Consider the following 17,929-nt stretch of genomic DNA (forward strand, 5'->3'; position numbering starts at 1 on the left):
GATTATAAAATATTTTGTTAGGCATAATAAGAAATAATTTGTGTGGCATATCTATTTATTACTTATTCTCTTTCGCTTTGGCAAATAAGCTTTGGGTCATATTAGACAAATAACAAAAGTAGATGGTAAATACTACACATCATTTGGAACGTGAAATATTTAGTCTTGTGCGAGAAAGATACACAAATTTATAAGTTCTTTAACAAAATGTTTTCAGTTTGATATTTATTTCTGCCCTGGCTTGGCAGGAGTATTAACGAGTACGTGTAATGATTTAGAATCAAACTTTTCTTTCTTTCAGCCCGCAGCCAAATTGCTGTTTTACTAAATATTCATTAATACAAAATAACAAACATACCTGTATTTGCATTTCTCATTGCTGCAGAATGAATACTGCTGCTGTGGATACAAACCGAGGTAACGGGTTGTGTGGCGCTTAATTAAACGCCAAAGCAGGCTATTTATGACGTTCTCGAACATGAATGAATAATATTTCGTTCAACGAGCTGAAACACACAGCCACTGTCATGCTATACTATTTTGTAGTTTGTCACCAGCAATTCCACGCAGACATCCCAAATATATCTCTTACAGACAGATAATGTCTATTTGTGGCAAAACTAGGTGTTAAGTTCTCTCTTACACGTACCCGGCTAAAATCCCCGGAATTTACAATAGGCCGTATTAAATACAAGATATTATTTGCAAGATTGAGTTGACGAGTAGGGCTCGGAAGTTTATGATGTAAAGAATTACAAAATATGATGGAGAGTAGGAAAGGAGGAAATTGTTGTTAAATATAACACTAGAGAGAAAGAAATTAGAACAAGTAAAGTCATTCAGATATTTGGGGAGTTTGTTAACATGGAATGGACGCTGTCCAGAATAAGTAAGAAGCAGAAAATATATGGGAAAAGAAGCCTTCGGAAAGGTTAGAGGTCTTCCGGCGTGTATTTTTTTTTTTTGCTAGTGGCTTTACGTCGCACCGACACAGATAGATCTTAATGGCGACGATGGGATAGGAAAGGCCTAGAAGTTGGAAGGAAGTGGCCATGGCCTTAATTAAGGCACAACCCCAGCATTTTCCTGGTGTGAAAATGGGAAACCACGGAAACCATTTTCAGGGTTGCCGACAGTGGGATTCGAACCCACTATCTCCCTGATGCAAGCTCACAGCCTTTCGACGTCTAAGACAATCCCTATTAATTTAAGAAAGATGTTCGCAAAGTGTTGTGTGTGGTGTCATGCAGAGCTGAAAAATGGACATACAAAGTATTTGGAAAGTTTTGAGATATGGTTGTGGAGAAGAATGGAAAAAGTGAAGTGGACGGATAAAGTGAGAAATGGCTAAATACTAAGAAGAAAAACGGAGAAGACACACCTGATGAAAACGATAAGGAAGAGAAACATATCCTGGTTTGGTCACATACTACGCATAAATTGTCTTCAACAGAGGGTGATGGACGGAAAAATAGATGGAAGAAAAGGAAGAGGAAGAGAGTCGGGTTAAAATTCCACTTTGGGCCATCCTAGGAATAGTTTCCCGTGGTTTGAAAATAATCTGCAAACTACAGACTGAAAAAGAAATAGCTAGAAATGCCTTGGTATTGGGATTAGAGCTCATTACTTTTAGATTACACCTCTTTTCTTTTCTTTTTTTGCTATTTGCTTTACGTCGCACTGACACAGATAGCTCTTATGGCGACGATGGGATAGGAAAGGCCTAGGAGTTGGAAAGAAGCGGCCGTGGCCTTAATTATGGTACAGCCCTGGCATTTGCCTGGTGTGAAAATGGGAAACCACGGAAAACCATCTTCAAGGCTGCCGACAGTGGGACTCGAACCCACTATCTCCCGATTACTGGATACTGGCCGCACTTAAGCGACTGCAGCTATCGAGCTCGAAACGATCACACCTCTCTAGGAATTCGATGTTTCTTAGCACGCTAACAATGTTCCACATAAAATATGTTAAGAATGAATGTGTGGAAACATATGATTTAAACAATAAAATACAGCTGTGATTTAGAAAAAAATGCTCTTACCTATTTTTGTCTGTATATCTGAAGCTGAAGCAAGTATATCACGCACACGTATTGGAAACCGGATATATATCTGAAAAGAAACAAAAGTATATTAATTTCTGAAATATATTTCAGTGGAGATTTCTGTTGTTCGTTCTTAAAAAATAGGAACAACGTGTGTCATCATTTCCGTGTATATTACGGCAGGGAAAAGAAATGAGCTCCTTCCGTAGCAGATCACTCAAAGGAGAGGTAAGGTAAGGTAAGGGTTATTCTGCCCGAAGGCAGGTCCGAACCTCCGCAGAGGTGTTCCTGAGCTGGAGTTTACGTGCGGTAGGGTGGCCAGTTCCTTTCCGCTCCTCCATTCCCTTACCCCCACCAACAGCGCGTGGCAACCCATCCAACTCCAGACCACGCCCAATGTTGCTTAACTTCGGAGATCTCACGGGATCCGGTGTTTCAACACGGCTACGGCCGTTGGCGAAAGGAGAGGAACGCTGAAAAGCGAGGAAAATGGTCTGGAAGCCCTTGCAGTAATCTTTTAATTTTGTAAAGTATTTTATCAAAATTTGATCAAACTTTATTTGAAGATGTTGGCTTTATAATCTGGAAACCGTTATATTAATATTGATGTCAGTATTGTACTGACATATAGTCTGTGTTGTATAAACTTACTACAAATACTCTTTTCTTGTGTATTAATCGGTATAGAGATGTGGAATACAATAGAATAGTGTGGTGGTGATGATTATTGTTTTAAGAGGAAGTAAACCTGTGCAAACATGGAAGGGATCTGACACTTCGAAAAGTGAAGGTACCGCCCAAAGAAAGACAAGGGCGACGAAGGGCGTGAAAATGAAAGACTCCCTAGGTCTCTGAAACTAACACCGTCAAGGTCGAAAAAAGAACAAGAGTAGAGCAAGGGAGTTCGGATAGAATAGATTAAAGTGAGGAGCCTGGTAAATGTAAGTGGAAGCAATGCCAGGACTCAGCTAAGGGCCCCACAGTCGCCAAACTTCGCTCTCAAGTTAAGAGCCCCTGTGGCCCCTTTTAGTTGCCTCTTACGACAAGCAGGGGATACCCTCACCCACAGGACCTATCCTCGACAAAACAGTTTGTTTTACCGTTAGGAATAAAAAAATCACGGGTTTTATAAATTTACAACTATCGTCTGCCAAGGACGGCAGCCGAGAAGGTAAAGGCGAGCTCGCTTCACGCAGAAGAACGAGGGTTCTATTCCCCATGATGAAGAAGAATTTAAGAAACGAGATTTCCACTTCCGGAGGTACACATGCCTCTGAGTTTCACACAACCTACACCACAAATGAGGGTAAAGGCGGCCAGGCGTAGAGCTAACCGAGTGCAGAGGCTACGGAAAACGTAAGCATTTACCTTCCCCACTTCCAAGGGCTTTCATGACCTCGTAGGGGGATGCCTTAGCTCTTGCTCTTTGTATGAATAGTGCGTGTGAATCCCGATCGATTTAATGAGTGGTCACAGACCTATCCAAGCCTATATAAGCTATCATTCGGTACATAAAGACATAATTAACATTTTAAAGCTGAAGTTTCCCGTTTGGTGACTCGATTTTCTCTTTATTCTTTTCTTCTCCGTGTATGGACCTGTGTGCTTATAACACAGATATATAGCAAAATTTGCATTTGCTTAAGATGATATTCAGTTTAAGATGTTAAGGATAGCTTAAGATAAACCGGTTCTGATCTCTCTCGAATGGTATTACTATTTTAGGCTATAGCCGTATTCTAAGTGAGTAATTTTTAGAGACTGCATGCTTGGAAGGATATATGTAAACAGGCAACTGGCGAGGTAATTTCACGCTTCGAGCAGGTATATTGAAACTCTTAAGATGTTATTCAACGCTCGATTAGCACCATGTATGGTGCAGTGATGAAACCCAGTTTATTATGTACTGGCTGTTTTACTCATCGCTGGCGGAATAATCAGTTAGCAAGTGTTTGTCGTTGACTACGCTTTGGGGATTGTAACACCTGTTTGAGAAGTTTTCACTGATTCTTGTTTGTGGTGACTGTCATTGAGGGCCCTGTTGTCCCCTTCCTTTGACAGAAGATTGATCTCGTATGACGGAATTTGTCAACGACAGTTAACATTTATGCATCCTTATTAATTCGCCCCCTCGCACTGAAGCAAACTCGGCCCATTCTGACGCCCCATCATATGTCCGGAAATAATCTTCCACGATAAGCACCTTCTCCTCTGTTGTGAGAACCATAATAATATCGGTGTCGTTCATTTTGGTGCATACCGTACGAGATTATTGATATATATATATGTCTCATGACTGGGGTCATCCGAAACATTTCTGTAACGTGATGCGACAAAATGTGTGACGTAAATGTAAACATAGGAACTGTGCAGGCAGTGATGTAACTACCGGATGAGTTGGCCGTGCGGTTAGGGGAGCGCAGTTGTGAGCTTGCATTCGGGGGATAGTGGGTTCGAACCCCAATATCGGTAACTCTGAAGATGGTTTTGAGTGGTTTCCCATTTTCACACGGCCGCTTCCTTCCCACTCCTAGACCTTTCCAATCTCATCGTTGCCGTAAAACCTCTCTGTATCGGTGCGACGTAAAGCAAATTCTAAAAATTGTAAGTTAGTATTGGAAAGGCTAATTTTCATATCATACTCACTGCATCTATTTTCAAGTTCAAAGATATTAGACTACAGGCTTCCACCACAATATGCCATTACGACGAAGTCATCGGCAAAGGTCAGAATGCTTACTACTTTTCTACCGAACTGTGACTTGATAACTTTCAGTAGATGATCCGTGTAAACTATGAACAACAAAGGTGAAAGATTACAGCCTTGTGTAACCCCTATAAATACCTTGAACCATGATCTCATTGTACTATCAACTCTCACCGCAACCCACTTGTCAATATAAATGCCTTCCCTCTGCTTGTAATGATCTACCCCTAATCTCATATTCCCTCAGTACGGCTAAGATTTTTTCCCTCGATTGTACTCTGCAATGTGTTTTTTACAGGCATATTATAAGGTTGTAGTTATATTTAGGAGTTCGACGGAGTGGAGAAATTTAAGCTGCATTACTTGAGTCTACACTGGAAAGTATTATTTCATTGTAAGAACATTTCTGAGGGTGTTTTCATTTCTCTGGAGTCTGTTTGCCGGGCTAATCAATTAAACTGATAACCCTACCAAGTCTCATTTCAGTCGGTCTCGTCTAAGCTGAAGCAGTTCTGTTGTTAGTGCCGAGGATACCTTCTGCTCCTTCAAGGTCCTTCATGGCCTGTGCGGAGAAGGCTTAGCACTGGATTATTAACAAAGGATTGAGAAAGATACAATGCAATGAAGAGAAATTATAAAACACAAATTGATCAATACACAGTCAGCGACATAGGAACGTGCATCAGCGGTCCAAAGTTGCTACTGCCATGAATCATCGCTCACAATGCTGGGTTCTGACAACGTGTTCGGTAGATTTCTGGGAAGGAAATGTGTTGGCGCCACCATTCAAAGAACTGCAGACTGATCGGAACGATATCTTACACATAACAGAATTAGTCGAGATCATGCTCTACTCAGCATATTCCTCTTAAGTTAATATAACTACAGTATCTTAAGCACTAGACAAGAGTACCTCTACACAAAACATGTCAATGTGTTTATACAGCCATACCGTAGGAAGAAGCACCCTTTGGGCACCAATTATCAACATACAGTAAATGCCATTGCTTATAATGATCTACCTCTAATCCCATAATCCCCCAGTACGACTATCATTTCCTAACTTCCTAAGAAGTTCCTGCTTGCCCTTCCAGTTTTTATTTCACAAGATCCTGATGTCCTCACGCCGTACCTTCGGTCTACAAGCAGCCACGGCCAATCCGTGGTCCGACAATTCTGCACTCCGATCGACCAACCGAGAAGAGGATAGGTAGCCACAATTCTGCAGTGATTCTGCAGCTCTGCATTCGGGAGACGGAGAAGGGCTGGTTCCCACCGTCAGCTGGCCTGAGAATGGTTTTCCGTGGTTTTCCATTCTCCTGCACTAAGGTGAATACAGGTACAGTTCCTAGTATAGCCCACAGCCACTAACCCACTCACCTTCACCATCATCTCCTTCCCCATCACAAATCTCTTGGCCTGAGAGACGTCAGCGTCTACGAGGGCCGCCACCCCCCTTCAAGGGAGGAATGAAAGCAATTTAGTAGTAATAGCTGTCCGAGATCCTTCTAAAAACCTGTTAAATATCTTCTCATCATTGTATTATCATCGTCCAGCCTAGTGTACTCTCTAAATGACTTTAAAATATCTGGTTATTTAAGTAGTCCGAGAAACTCATAGTTACATCTTCTTCCCCATACTCTGTTCTCGTATACTGACCCAAAACTGCATCTCAGAATTTTTCTCTCAAAGATACCAAGTTGTCTTCCATCACCTTTCAGAAGCGTATGATAGTTCTGATTAAAAAAACACACAGAGGCTAAAATTCTGCATAAAAACAAGAATGTATAAAATTCAGTTGAATATTATTCTCCTGTAAGACCTGAATGATTGTTTCTGCAGAATTTGTCATAAGGTTTCCAACTTCGAGCTATACCAAGAACGTAGATATTTTAAATAACCGAAACCTGTCCAATCTCCGAATTTCTTTCTTTCTTTCTTTCTTTCTTTCTTTCTTTCTTTCTTTCTTTCTTTCTTTCTTTCTTTCTTTCTGAATCCGTATACCCTCCAGGGTTGGTTTTTCCCTCGGACTCAGCGAAGGTTCCCACCTCTACCCCCTCAAGTACAGTGTACTGGAGAGTGAGATATTTGGCCGGTGGATACAGCTGTGAAGGAGGGCCAGTACATCGTCCAGGCAGCCACACCTGCTATGCTGAACAAAGGCATTGTGGGGGATGGGAAGATTGGAAGGGGTAGACAAGGATGCGGCCGTGGCCTTAAGTTAGGTACCATCCCGGCATTTGCCTGGAGGAGAAGTAGGAAACCACGGGAAACCACTTCGAGGATGGCTCAGGTAGGAATCGAACCCCCTCTATTCAGTTTGACCTCCCGAAGCTGAGTGGGCCTCATATCGCTTTTCAGATTTCGTGTTAGAGCCGGGAATAGAATCCGGGCCTCCCGGGGTGGCAGGTAATCACACTAACCACTACACCAGAGAGGCGGATATCTTCTAATTTAAGCATTAATAATAATAATTGTACCGGGCGGTACACCTCCACTCCGCTAATTTAAAATATGCGCCAGTTGAAACTCCTCTGCTGGAGGAAGTCTGAACTTTATCTACGCTATTAATTCTCTACTTTCTCAGAAGATGTCACCACGTGGAAAATTTTGAGTTTTTGAACTGTGTCATTTTTGATGTGGTTTTGTTTCGCTTGAAGTAAGAAGTGTGAACTTTCTCTTCTAGAGGACACTACTGAAGATCAACAATAGTGCAACCTAGTGCGGAGTCAAAGAACTATTTTGTTGGAGAAATTTTTATTTCAAATGTTTGTTCTTTGCTAAATTTGTTTCAGTCTTTGGTTAAGTTGGCAATATTAACCCCTTCTTTCCCCTTGTTTTAAATCTAGCCTATCCCGAATTTCTTGAATTAATTTTCCACCAATTATGTGTTTCTTCTTAGTATTGTGTAGGGGGTTTATTGATCTACCAATAAAATCATCGCGGGAGGGTGTTTTCATTCCCCTAACGCCTAGAACCTTCTGCGAGAGTATTTAAACTGCTGATTTTAGGGTCTCCGGGCCACTTCTGTTCCATCTTTCAGTGTATAAAGTACATAGCAGGAGGCGGGAAGCGCCTCTTTCCTCGGCAGCGGTCATCAATAAGGTAATGGCCGATTAATAAATTCTTTCTTTGCTAGCTCAGCAGTTTAACTCTCGGGGCGGGTGCGAAGCGTTCCTCCATGTAACCTTTTCCTAAAATGTAACGATCTTTTCTTCTATTCTCTTTTAAGCTGCATATTGGGATAGAGAGTGCTAACCCTCTCGAGCTCCCACTCACATTGTCTTGAGGTGAACTTATTTTCTCAACCTATTCTTCGTTAAGGTAAAACAAATTGCTCTTTTCTAAAGTCACCTCGGTAGTATGGGATTAGCCCTTGCATTAGTGGCCTAGAGCCAGATTAGGGTTTTAAAAACAAGTGTATTAGGAGTGCAAGATCGCCTCCTCTCAAATTGTTATTTTAGAGGTCATGTAATTGCCCATTTTTATTTAATAGACCTCAGTAGGTTGGGTATTTTACCCCTGTGTCTATGTCCAGTGAGGACAACTTGAAGGTGGAGTTTGGTGTGGCCTGGGAGAGGCTTAAATTTTGAGAGCGAGTGGCTCTTTTGAAAATTGAGTGTTGTATGCCTCGTGGAGGCTTTTCTGTGTAATTTGGAGCAAGGGCTCCTAGGTATGAATGGGGTTTTCTGCCCCTCTGTTAAAACTCGTGTTTGGGGTAAAACTGAGCTGATTGCCCAAGCAGTGTAAAATCAGGGCGCGAAGCCCAATTCCTGTAAATATTGTAACTACCCTTTTTGATTTGCTACTTTGTACCTGCCATGCTTGTTATTTCTTTGTTTTTGAAAAGAAAATATAACCTTGTTAAATTTTAAATTAATTTTGCTTTCGTAGCTGGAGACCTATTCACACCCGCACCTTCTTTCACCTCTACCTACCACGGAAAACTCCGTAACAATAATAATAATAATAATAATAATAATAATAATAATAATAACATCTGGTGGTGGCAATTACGGTTTTAAGAGGAAGTACAAATGGACAACCATCCTCCAAGATCCAGAATGGAGGTATCAGTAAAATAAAGGGCGTGGAAATGAAAGACTCCCCAGGCCTCGCAAACCTAATACTGTCGGGGGCGGAAAAGAACAAGAACTAATCAAGGGAGGTCGGACAGGAAAGATGGAGGCGAGGATCCTGATACAAGCAAGTGAAGGAAATACCTGACTGAGCTAGACGAAGCATGGTCGCCAAACCACGCTCCCAAGTTTTGAGCCCTCCTTATATTTTCCTCTTAGAACAGGCAGGGAATACCCTGAGTGTCATTCTACCGCTCCTACCCACAGAGGGAAATATTAATACTAATTAGTAATGATTTGGCTACCGTGTTGCAGCCGTTTTAGTTTGACGCAGCTCAGAGTGCCTGTATGTCAGTTTCGTTTTGCTCCACCAGATGACAGAGAAACCGAAACTCTGTTGGGCGACTTACGACTTTGATTCGTCGAGTAAACACCAAATGGGTTACCAGAGATCTTTTAATGGGTAAACCACAAGGTTTTAGATAGAAGAAAAGCAGAGAGGTACTAGAAATCTTACCACGATTAAACAGCTGTTTAGGTCATCTGACCAGCAGTCCGCTGGTTTAAATAGTGACACTGACAATATTCAGATTTAGATAAGGCAGTTCTTTCTAGTGACTTGCGTAAATTTGTTATGGTTCCTTATTTTTCTTTATCTGTCACTTTTGCTAGGTGCTTAATAACCTTCCCATCTTCACAACCTGAACTGACACATGAAATGTCAAAAACTATCCCGATTGCGCTACTAATTAAAGTTGTGTAATGCTATCTGGGAGAAAGCGTATTCTGTTCTTTTAATTCAAAAACTAATTATGGAGCTGAACGGAATAAGTTACAATATATCATGCATAATACTCTAGTTGAGCCATCTCATTGCAACACTAGTAGAGTCCTCAGCTAGCATCAGATAAAAGAAAATGGCGATAATCGTTGTTTTAAGAGATCCAGATGACATACATACATGCCATGTTTCTGAATTTGCTAACACATAAAGTTAGCACACATCTCCCTGCAACATGAAAACCTGTAATGATTGCATTACACTCGCACTGACGGAGACTGTAAATTGCCTCCCAGGGTCAAAAAATTGCGTGAACTGCCTTCTGTTTTCATGATCTACTGTACGGATAGCTGAGCGATCATAAGTTATAATTTTCATAGTGGTCCGCATTGAAGATCGTTAATGAAGAAAGAGTTCAACCTATTCAATACACTTTTATTGTAGCGAATCAAACACGTGGATAATTGTATTTTTATTTTACTTACAGATAACTTTCTTGCTTTAATGTGGTCCCCACTAAAAATAAACTTGAATTGAACTCATATACTTCCATGTATCACAGTAAAATGTTTCCCAGCCAAACATTAAGTATTGGCACCCTCAAGAACAGAAATAGTTTCACATTACATAAGCTATCATATAAAGCGCTTTCCTAGACGATTTTGGTTTCGCATGACAAACTACGGCCGGGCTGAGTGGCTCAGACGGTTAAGGCGCTGGCCTTCTGACCCCAACTTGGCAAGTTCGATCCTGGCTCAGTCCGGTGGTATTTGAAGGTGCTCAAATACGTCAGCCTCGTGTCGGTAGATTTACTGGCACGTAAAAGAACTCCTGCGGGACTAAATTCCGGCACCTCGGCGTCTCCGAAAACCGTAAAAGAGAAGCTAGTGGGACGTAAAACAAATAACAGTATTATTATTATTATTATTATTATTATTATTATTATTGTTAGGACAAACTACACGTGTTATCTTCAAGTTTTAAAATATAATTTTTGATGACTTTTTAAGTAGGCGTTTATAATCAATCGTAACAAACTATAAACCAGGTATATGTATTTTCGTTTAAATTTTAAAACAACGCCATATTTTATTGTTCTTCATTGTATATCATTGTTTTATTGCCATGTCAATTTTTAAGATGGCTGAAGATGACTTCCAAGAAAAGTCCAAAATAGTACGATGGTGTTTTAACCTATAGCTACTGTAATAAATGTGTATTGAATAGGTAAGACTCTTCCTTCATTTGAATTGTAATTATAGCTGAAAGATTTAAAGTTCTTCCCTTTATAAATATGGCACTCAAACAAAATTTCCCTACTAGTTGCAGATTAAAGACTATCAGTACTACAGTCTTACGTCCACAATTCGCACAAAATTCTGGCAGGCCTATGGTAAAAATACTGGCCAGCTTCATTCAGAAAAGGTCATAAAACCTAAAATTTGTTTAAAACATTAAACACTGGTCTCTTTAAACAGGCAGTAATTTAAAACAAACATCCCTTACAAAACTCAACACGGGTAATCTGTTCTTACCGAACTGCAAGTAAGTTTATTTTATTCTGAAAGTATAATAATTACTTGCTCAAAACAGATTTATTATTTTTGCCCAGACTTCTAAATGACACGTCTTTGTATTTATTTAAGGACGTTAAGGCAGCGATAACAGTAGTTGGCGTCGAAAAAACTGTTAGGAGTTTGTGGAAAGATCCGCAGATATTGGTGATACGTCGAACTGATGAAGACTGTCCTACCTAGACGAGAGGAAGGAAGCTGGCGATTTCCGATATGTACTTGTCCTTAATTTAATTTCGTGTAGCTTGTTGTATGTCCGGCGCTCCCTTTCTCGCTCCACCAGCCAGCTGCACGCGCGCCTGTGTATCATTCTGCTAGCTTCGACGCGCAGCTCTCAGTGCGCGTGCCTGATCATCGAGTGTACTATAAATAGGAGCTCCCTGCCTACTCACTGCCCACTTGCCCCGGTGTCCAGCTCCAGAATACACCCTACGTCGAGCACGGAGGCTACTCCTCTTGAAAATGTGCTTCGACCAGGTGGACTGAATTTCTGGCAGTACGAGGTTTCACCTCTGGTCACCGCTCCCTTACCTGTTTCCGCTGCCTATGTTCCGTAATTCTTTCACAAGCCATTTTCATTCCCTAAGTTATGCAAGCTCCCTTAGTTTCGCTAGGTGGAATTTCTTCAATCAATTGAACTTGCCTTTTAGGAATTCAGGCACTTCAACAAACAAGGACGCTCAAAGACATTCATGTTAGTGTGCCAGATAGTTTTCGACTATCAACGTGTCAATTCACAAAGACTATCTTTTCAAGATAGAAGTGTATCTAAAGACTGTAAACCTGTACATATTGTATAAAGACAGACTTTTCTCAAGATTTAATATTCCTTTTTGCTTCAAAATAAATTTCAGTTATTTATGTAAATATCATAAAGTGAAGCAATAAAAGTTGTGTTTGTAAACTTCAACCTTGGTTACAACATAGCTGTTTCTAGTCGGTTGCAGCCCTTGTAAGGCAGACCCTTCGATGAGGGTGGGCGGCATCTGCCATGTGTAGATAACTGCGTGTTATTGTGGTGGAGGACAGTGTTATGTGTGGTGTGTGAGTTGCAGGTATGTTGTGGACGACACAAACACCCATTCCTCGAGCTAAGTTAATTGATCATTTAAGGTTAAAATCTCAGAACCGGCCGAGAATCGAACCCTGTGACCAAAGGCCAGCACGCTAACCATTTAGCCATGGAGCCGGACTGTACTTGTTTTGAAAGTAGTCCTTGAATTCATTATCTTATTTCTTTGTCGGATTTGAACATTCGACATCCTAAGCAAATGAGAGGCAATTACAGTTACGAATGTAAGAGCAATGGTTGTCTACTTGCACATCCGCTTGAAACAGTAAGTACCATCAACAGAAGGTGAATATTAGGATAAAGATGGGATACTTCCTAAATTTACTGACAGACATTTACTTTGAACATAGCAGTGTTGATTTGTCATGGTCAGGGAGCTAGATCGGAGTGTCATTGTTTATTAACAGAACAGTACAGCAGCAGTTGTAGCTGTCATTTCATCATTATCACTTCTCATAACGGCATCCTCGTCGTCAATGGCTTGCATACCTCTCAGCGATCCGTGACCTAGCTTCGGACAGTACTGAGCAGGCATGTTCTCGAGACTACTGTAAGTGCGCGCAATCATTGTTTCTGAGGGCAGAAGACAAACTTGGACAAACGTTGTTAGTGTGTCGTGCGGGTCTCCGTTTGTTTGTTTGTTTGTTTGTTTGTTTGTTTGTTTGTTTGTTTGTTTGTTTGTTTGTTTGTGTATTTATTGATGTACTTAATTATTTATTTAGCGTATGGCTTTTAGTGTCTGGAATGTCCGAGAACATGTTCTGTTCCCCTGGGTGTAATGTGATGATGATAGGAGAGAATGAAGTGCTGTATCGCACATAGCCTACACGTATCGAATAACACCAAATGATCTGCTCCAGGCTTAACGTCGCCATCCGACGGATGAATCATATCAACAGCATCATGTGCCCTCATTCCATATGAACACTGCGGAGAGGTCTAAAACTGAATCCATGATCTTGGCACCCAATGCAGTGATTAGAAATTGTTGGTATACCGCCACCTCTCCTACCCTGCCAACCAACATTCTAGTGGGCAATATTTTCTTCCTCCAACGTGACTCGAACCAGCTAACCACAGTGTCGGGACACAGAGACTTGGCGCCTTATTGAACATGTCCACCAGGCAGCATTATGCAGGTGTTATGTCCATCCAAAGGAACGGAAGTGGTAAGCCTACAGCGTATTTGAAATACGTGAGGCTTAGCAGAGCCTTTCCACTCAGAAACGACCGGTGTCTAAGGGGAGGGGAGATGTGTTTACCTGGTACGTCATACGGTGTAGGCAAGGAAATGAATGAGTGAGTGAGTTTGCTCACACAATATATTTTTCTTTGTGAAACAGTGCAGGTAAATTTGAGACAGCACAAAATCAAAATGATAATAATAATGACAACAATAATAATAAAGTAGATCCGCTTCTGTGGTGTAGTGGTTACCGTGATTAGGTGTCACCCCGGAGGCCCGGGTTCGATTGCCGGCTCTGCCACGAAGTTTGCCCGGGTTTGATTGCCGGCTCTGCCACGAAATTTAAGAAGTGGTACGAGGGATGGAACGGGATCCACTCAGCCTCGAGAGGTGGGTTCGATTCCCACCTCGGCAATCCTCGAAGTGGTTTTCCGTGGTTTCCCACTTCTCCTCCAGGCAAATGCCGGGATGATACCTACCTTACGGCGACGGCCGCTTCCTTCCCTCTTCCTTGTCTATCCCTTCCAATCCCCCCCCCCACACACACAACGCCCCTGTTCAGGATAGAAGGTGAAGCCGCCTGGGCGAGGTACTGGTCCTCCTCCCCAGTTGTATCCCCGACCCAAAGTCTCACGCTTCACGACACTGCCTTTGAGGCGGTAGAGGTAGACTCCGAGGGAAAAACCAACCCTGGAGGGTAAACGTATTAAGAAAGGAAGGAAAGTAGAAGTCAAGAAAGATTTGGAAAAAAACAAGATAAGGGAAGAAGAGAGAGATTTTTCTAGAAATACAATATTAAAAACGGAAGGATTTCAAGGTCGAGAAGGAAAGAAAATTGGGTCAAAATGGTCCAATGAGAGGAAAAGGAGGCATAGTGAGCAGATGAAGGAGTTTGGAGGAAGAAGAGGAAGGTTTTATTATTGCTAGTTGTTTTACGTCGCACCGACACAGATAGGTCTTATGGCGACGATGGGACAGGAAAAGCCTAGGAGTGGGAAGGAAGCGGCCGTGGCCTTAATTAAGGTACAGCCCCAGCATTTGCCTGGTGTGAAAGTGGGAAACCACGGAAAACCATTTTCAGGGCTGCCGACAGTGGGGTTCGAACCTACTATCTCCCGAATACAGCGACTGCAGCTATCGAGCTCGGTAGAAGACGAAGGAACAACAAAGGATGAAGCATTGAAATTGCCACGTGGTCCCTACAAAACCCTAACAGAGAAAGAAAGAAAGAAAGAAAGAAAGAAAGATAACGTACGCTCATGTCCCCGTCTCGGGGTGGTGCAGCTCTTTTCAGGCACATCCCCGACGGAAGTGAGATGCATATCCTACTTCAAGCACATACAAGCACTCTTGCCATTTTTAAATCTCCGGCAGTAGCGGGAATCGAACCAAGGCCTCCGAGGACGACAGCTAAATAACACTAACAGTTACACTACGGACGCCCTACTAACTAGTATTACAGTGTTGGAAATGCCGAGGAGCCAGTAAGTATACAGATGTATTTGACCATAGGTTGCTGTAGGGAGCAGGCACTACTACGGCGGCTGGCTAGCGAGGAAGAATGGAGCAGCAGATAGCGACAGTACTCACAGCACCCGCAAGGAGATCATAGTGCCATATGAATTCGTTAGTTCACTTTATGGTTAGGAAATTATTAATGGATAAAGGGAAAGCAAAACATTTCATATCCTGAATACATTTTTAATTACATTTTACTTATACTTCTTAAAGGAATGTACATTTCAATATCTTTTGCTATGCTGAACTATATTGCATGGAGGTGCATAGGTATGGCCTTGAGGTTCACTCAGCCTACACAAAAAATGAGTACCAGGTTAATTCCTTGGGGCAAAGGCGGCCGGGCGTAGAGCTAACCACTCTAGCCCATCACGTGCCGAGGTTAACAATGGTTGAAGCCTTAACCTTCCACTCCTCCAAGGGCCTTCATGGCCTGTACGGAGGTGACTTTGCTTCACTTTTTGAAGTATCTTCCATGGTGAACGAATGCTTATGAACCGACTGGGCTTGAACGTAGTGTAGTGCGATAATGACGAGAGTCACCGTTGAGTTTCGGTACGCATGACGTCAAAAACTTCCCCCTCTTTCCTCATTGAACAACTCCCACCCCATGAAACCGTTGAAGAGGCTGACTCCGAAGGAATTTCGCTCTGAGTTGACGATATCTGTATTTGGTCACCTTGAAATGCCACTGGACTAAGCCAGTATCGAACCCAGCAACATGAGCTTTACTGTCTGAGTCATTCAGCCTGACAGCTATAAAATAAATGCATACCTACTGTTGTAAGTGATATCGGAGTTCAACAAAAGAAACTATGAATCTTTTATTATCCATGGTACATCTTGTATTGCCCGTCCTCCCTCGCGACTTGAAGGTAAGGTGTAAATATGCAACAGAGAAAAACAAAGGAGTGCGTAATATCGTGTCGACCTTGTACAGAGTAATAACTCAGCCTCACACGTTGTCTTGTTGGAGATGAGATGAGAGTTCTCACATCATAAACGCTCGTGATGTTTCCTGGGATCTCGTCCTAACATTCCATAACCGCATTTCTACCTGCAATCAGCAATCAAGGAAACGTGTTACGTCAATCAGGTTAAGGACACGTCGGTTTTCATTTTACCGGAATGTATTTTTTGTTTTGTTTTTTTTACAATCTGCCTTACGTCGCACCGGCACAGATAGGTCTTATGGCGACGATGACATGAGAAAGGGCTAGCAGTGGGAAGGAAGCGGGCATAACCTTAGTTGAGATACACCCGCAGCATTTGCCTGGTATGAAAATGTGAAACACGGAAAACCAATTTCAGGGTTGCCGACTGTGGGACTCCTGTAATTTTGTAATCCAGTACTTGACACAAATCGGGTGGCTAGAAGATAATGCTAATAATGACGACGAACATTCCTTACTGTCCATGTCCATTGTGGTAATATGAAGATAAAGCTGGAACTCAAAACGACAAATGTTCGTTCGTACGAAGAGGAATTAAGGATTGGAATAATTTACCAAGCGAGCTGTTGGATACACTTCCAATGTCTCTGAGATCTTTTAAGAAAAGACTAGGTAAATAACTGGTAGGGAATCTGCTGCCTAAATGCAGACAAGTGGTGATTGATTGATTGATTGATTGATTGATTGATTGACTGATTGATTGATTGATTGATTGATTGATTGATTGATTGATTGACATTTATAATACTAATCAATTACTCTCCAAATGTGCATAGTCTTTTCTTAACTAATATCTCTAGCGAGTTGGCGTGCTGTTAGGGGCGCGCACCTGTGAGCTTGCATTCGGGAGCCCCATTGTCGGCAGCCCTGACGATGGTATTCCGTGGTTTCCCATTTTTATACCAGGCAATTACTGGGGCTGTACCCTAATTAAGGTTATGGCCGCTTCCTTCCCACTCCTAGCCCTTTCCTCTCCCATCGTCACCGTAAGACATATCTGTGTCGGTGCGACGTAACGCAAAATTGTAAACTCTGAGATGCACAAAATAGGAAAAATTGGTTCGAGATGGTCGTCCGCCTTCTGTGAGGAGACAGCGCAAAAGGAAAACTACTCATAATTGCCAGCAGTCTTCGTTGGGATACGATTCCGTAACCTTGAGCAAGCCTTAATCAGCCGGTTTCCATGATTTACAGATATACTTAGACCCCAGATGCTTTCGAAGTAGCAGTAGCAGCAGCAGCAGCAGTAGTAGTAGTAGTAGTAGTAGTAGTAGTATTTTTGTTTTAAGATTATATTTAGGCAGTTCTGCAACTGGTTAGAATCTAACTAACAATAATAATTTCGTATGGCTATTTCTATCCGGGTGCAGCCCTTGTAAGGCAGACCCTCCCATGAGGGTGGGCGGCATCTGCCATGTGTAGGTGACTGCGTGTTATTGTGGTAGAGGATAGTGTTATGTGTGGTGCGCGAGTCGCAGGAATGTTGGGGACAACACAAACACTCAGCCCCCGGGCCACTGGAATTAACCAATGAAGGTTAAAATCCCTGACTCGGCCGGGAATCGAACCCAGGACCCTCTGAACCGAAGGCCAGTACCCTGATCATTCAGTCAACGAGTCGAACAGAATGCAAAACTTACTTGGCTAGTAGGAAGTGTTATCTGGTTCGCTTTTCCCAAATGCAGGAAGAGTAACGTAACTTTAGGCGTTCTAATAGGCCATACCCCTAATGTTTATGCAAATCTCTTAACGGAACTGTTGTGCAATCTAGAGTATATGTTTAACACTGATTCTAATCTACCCATTAATGCCTTAACATCCCGGCACCAGACAAATCCTCGTAAACTTGACTCTGCTCCAGGTACCGCTGTGAATCACGCAGCAAGGAAGTACGGACTGTTTACATTATCTCACTGACAGTGAAAGTAACTGAGTCACACTTTAATACTGTTACACTCGACCTTGGATCTCCTCTTCTTTCTGCAGGTTCATGAGAGAGAAAGAGAGAGTGG

At 42.1% G+C, this 17,929-nt stretch overlaps 1 protein-coding gene across 2 annotated transcripts in view; it reads right to left on the reverse strand.

Annotated features, from left to right (window-relative positions):
- The window catches only part of LOC136878697 (uncharacterized), a 238,800-nt gene that overhangs the window by 147,185 nt on the left and 73,686 nt on the right, over positions 1 to 17,929 (reverse strand). For both annotated transcript variants that reach the window (XM_067152122.2, XM_067152121.2), the window contains exon 2: positions 2,045 to 2,114. The gene's annotated coding sequence lies outside the window, so the exon portion shown is untranslated. The remainder of the gene's footprint in view (positions 1 to 2,044; positions 2,115 to 17,929) is intronic.

This window comes from Anabrus simplex, chromosome 8 (assembly GCF_040414725.1).
Source record: "Anabrus simplex isolate iqAnaSimp1 chromosome 8, ASM4041472v1, whole genome shotgun sequence".
In the NCBI taxonomy this organism is placed as follows: Eukaryota; Metazoa; Arthropoda; class Insecta; order Orthoptera; family Tettigoniidae; genus Anabrus; species Anabrus simplex.